Source organism: Pteropus vampyrus, unplaced genomic scaffold (genome assembly GCF_000151845.1).
Source record: "Pteropus vampyrus isolate Shadow unplaced genomic scaffold, Pvam_2.0 Scaffold36, whole genome shotgun sequence".
Taxonomy (NCBI): domain Eukaryota; kingdom Metazoa; phylum Chordata; class Mammalia; order Chiroptera; family Pteropodidae; genus Pteropus; species Pteropus vampyrus.
In genome coordinates, this window is record NW_011888817.1 from 548,910 (window position 1) to 553,128 (window position 4,219).

The following is a 4,219-nucleotide window of genomic DNA, read 5'->3' on the forward strand; positions in this document are numbered from 1 at the left end:
GGTCTCTGGGTGGAGCTTGGCTGTCCTCGGCACCTCTCGAGTGCTTGCGAGTTCACTTGCTAGATCATGTGCCTCTTCCGTCTGATAGTTTTATTTTCATTGCATTTATCTTTATGGTCACCTTCTGTTTACGATACTGGTTTTCATTCTACTCGAGTGATATGTTTCCTTCTTCAATACATTTATTTAGATTAAGAAAAGTTAAAAAAAAAAAAAAAGTAAAGCAAAATATTAAACCAACATCAGGAAGGCGATGTGTGAAAGGCCGGGGTTTGAGAAGCATCATCCTCACCACCTCCTATTTGACAGATGAAGCAGTGGGGGCTGTTAGAACCAGGCTTGCATAGTGTCTGATCTAGAAAGCGAGTCACCAATCCTTCAGCCCAGGGAGCTGGGCTGGCACAGAATAAACAAATCTTGGTATTAAAAGGCTGATCGGCCCTGGGGTTGGCCACAGGAACAGATTCTGCCTGCACTAGATGCTGGCATAGGGGAAGAGGGATAACACGGGCCAGATGACAGAGGAAAGGGGGCCTGCTCCCTTTTTGGAGCATGATCCTCCACCAGAGGTGTCAGCATCTCCAGCAGCACTTGTTTAAAAGGCAGGTTTCTGGGCCTCACCCCAGACCTACAGAGTCAGACCCTCTGGGTGTGGGGCCCTAGAACCTGCATTTTAAACAGGTTCCCCCAGGGGATTCCTGTGAAGTCTCAGAACCAGTGCCTGAGGGGATGCCTCATCTGGGCTGGAGAGGGCGACACCATCCGCAGGGCTCAGCATGGCTTTACTTCCTTCCCATGCCAGGCCCTGCTACTTCTTGCTGAGTGAGTTACCTCGGGCGAGATATTTCTTATCGGAGCCTATTTTCTCTTCTGTAAAAGAAGGTCAAAATACCCACCTGGCAGGGCCGTGAGCAATGAGATATACATAAGAAAATGTTTGTAAGGTTCTTAGGACAGGAAAATCCAGAAAATGGCATTTCCCCATCTCCCTCTTAGGAAGCCAGAAGCCATCCCTCCACTCCCCCCAACCTTGGCTGAATTCTTCTTTCTGCCTGTGGGTTCCCCGAAGGGCACTTACTGTGGGCTGGCGGCACAGGGCAGGAACACTTTCTTGAGGGAGGGACTGTCAGCTGAATTTTGGATGACAGAGGCCAGTCTTGCAAAGAGCCAGGGGAAGAACCTTCCAGAAGAAGCCCCGAGGTGGGCAAGGCCATGACCAGAAACTAAAGCAGAAAGAGAACAGGAACAAACCCCTGGGCTGATGTTCCCAGCTTTGAGTTTTCACAAACTGAAAAAATTTCTTCTTTATCTTAAGCGATACAAAAAAACAAATAAACGAACAAAACAGAGGATCTCGAGCTAGAGAGAGCCAGTCAGGTCCTGATTTGGGGTTGTCCGGGCTGCCCCAGGGTCAGGTCAGCTCTCAACTGATGTCACTAGCAAACAAGGGACCCCAAGTGTGCATTTTCTATCAAGGGGCACTGAGACTGGGTGAGGGGGACAGGAGCCCCAGCCCCACCTGCATTTCACAGCGAGGGGGAGGATGCGTGAAGGAAGCCTGGGTATTGGGAGCAGGATCCAGCTGGAAGAACAGGCAGAACTGAGAAGAGGGCATTGGCCTATGAGGCCCCTGGGCTGGGCACCCACACCCTGGAAGGCAGAGTCCTAGATCCAGGTGACCTGAGGATGGGGCCAGCCAATGGTGGTGTTGCAGGAAAATCAGACCAGCGAGAAACCAAGCACCACTCAGAGAGTTGGAGAATTCAGGTTTATTATGCTGGCAGTCCCTGAAGAGCTGGCGCTCCGAAGATCTGGGCCCTGAGCTCAGGGGCAACTTTACCTTTTATGGGGCTCATCCGCACAGTTACAATTGGCCAGTTGGCATAGGCCGATTGGTTAATTTGTCCTCAGGCAGTTACGAAGCGTGGGAGTTGCTATGGGCTACAGGCAGTTAAAAAGAGTTACAAAGCACAGGAGTTTCAGACAGGAATTTAGGCAATACGTTTGTTATCTAGACAGAACAAGCCAAAGGGAGGATGAGTTTTTACTTAATTTCGAGGTCACCCTGCCCTTTGGCCTATGTCGCAAGCATACCTACAGAAGCAGAACAAAGAGCTGATTACAAGGTTAGCCTTTCGAATAAAAATTCCTCTTCAGTGGGAAGGGGCTCCATGTTGGGGGAAGCGTTGCAAGGGTGAGGGCTCTGTCTGAGCACTGTTATCGTTGTCCATATGATTAATTTATTCACTACCCCTTTCCCCCTGGCTTCCGCACCCAACCTCACCTCCTCAACCCTGGGCATGGCTCCTCCCCTCATAAGGGGCACCCAGGGTTGAGTCACCAACCGTCCCAGTAAAGAGTGTAGGAGGTAACGTGAGACATGGCCCTGGAGCCAGAGATACGTGGGTTCGAACACCAGCCCTACTACTTATCAGCAAGTGACTCATTCTCGAGTTTCAGTTTCTGCACCTGGAAGATGTGGGTGACAATATCAATGTCTCTAAGGAGTGGGTGGGAGTGGGGGAGTGGGCACAGCAGGTGTTCAGTGTCTCTTCTGCCCCTCCCCCACTGGGTCCACAAGGAGAGCTCACCGGGAAGGAGGGTGTTGCCTTACTTCGGAGACTCAGTCCTGGCTGCCCTGAGACCCCCACCTGCCCACCCCTCCTCTTGGTCCAAAGTCTCATGTCTTTACCAAACTGGGATTCATTCATCTGTTCATTCATTCATTCATTCGTTCATTCATTCATTCATTCATTCATTCAGCAAATACCTATCGATACCTACTCTGTGATCTCTAGGCCCTGCACTGGGTGCCCAGCAAACAGAGGGAAGCACTGCAGGCAGAGTCCTACTCTTGACCCTGCCCCGTGCTTGCCCACCCACCAATCCTATCAACAATCCCAAGGGACGCCATTCTAACAGCCACCCACCCCTCTGGGACATTGACCCTGCCCCTCTTAGGGGTAAATAAATCCTGAGGAATCTAAACTGGCCAGTGTAATCCCATTGGGGGCCACCATGGATAAGGCGGCCAGTCCAGAGCGGGAGGCCTGCTGGGCGGTGGTGGTAGGGCTTAATAAAAGGAGATACAGAAGAGGAAGCATTTTCTCTGTTGGATGTTATCATGTTTTGGCTTGAGGTCTGGGTCACGGCTGCCTTGTTGGAGCCAAGAGGAGCCACCCAAAAGGCAAAGTGAGGGTGGCCAGCCAAGAGCAGGAGAAAAACCGGGGGGCTGATGATATCATCAAGCCACTAAAGAGCCACCTTCTCCTTGGACTTCTTGTCATGTGAGGTCATAAATGCCCTCATGACTGAAGCCCATTGAGTCAGAATTTTCGGCTGGAAGTTTCCTGACCTATACAAATGGGATGGGGTGCTAGGGAGCAGAGTGAGATGAGTCTGGGGAATGATCTGAAAATGACTCTTTTGCTTTTGCCGGTTGTGGGAACTCAGAAGGTTCCTGTCCCCATTCTGAGTCTCAGGTTGCTCAGAACTTTAAAATGAGAATAAATGTGCTTACCTGCCAACACTGATATTATCAATGGCACAGAGCCTAGAACGTGGGAGTTTTGATGGACAAGCAGGGTTGCCAGCTCTTGCCTTTGTGTCTTGAATAAATGGACATCATGCATCAGGAAGTAATTAAAACAGCTTGCACAGCCATATAGAAGGAAGAGAGGAATTGGGTGGAGCAGGGAACATTGATGAACTATTTGCTCTTGATTTATCTTGGAGGTGACCAGATTTAGTCACTACATAACAATAATAACATAATACAGTTAACATTTAATTTAAAGAGGAATGACCACATGCTAGACACTGCGCAAAGAGCCTAATAGGCATTAATCTTGTTTAAAAAACTGACCTCATCTTATTTTCCTCTTAATTTAAATTGTATGTCCCACCTAAGGAAATCGAGATTCCTCCCTCACTTAAGGTCACATGGCTATTCAGTGGTCTAACTGGAATTTGAACTCAGCACCCATAGTTCTTAATTCTTATTACATTGCCTCGAATGAGCCTCTGAGCTCAGGAAAACTGTTTGGTAAGCTGTTTCACATATGCGTGTCACAGGCTGGATGATGTGGGTGACTCCAAGTGCCCCATCCCTGCTGCTAGAGACATGGCAAATTACATATGAATGACAGATTGTGGATCCTTATATGAAAAAGTTACCCATCCATCCATCCACCCACCCACCCATCCATCCATCCATCCA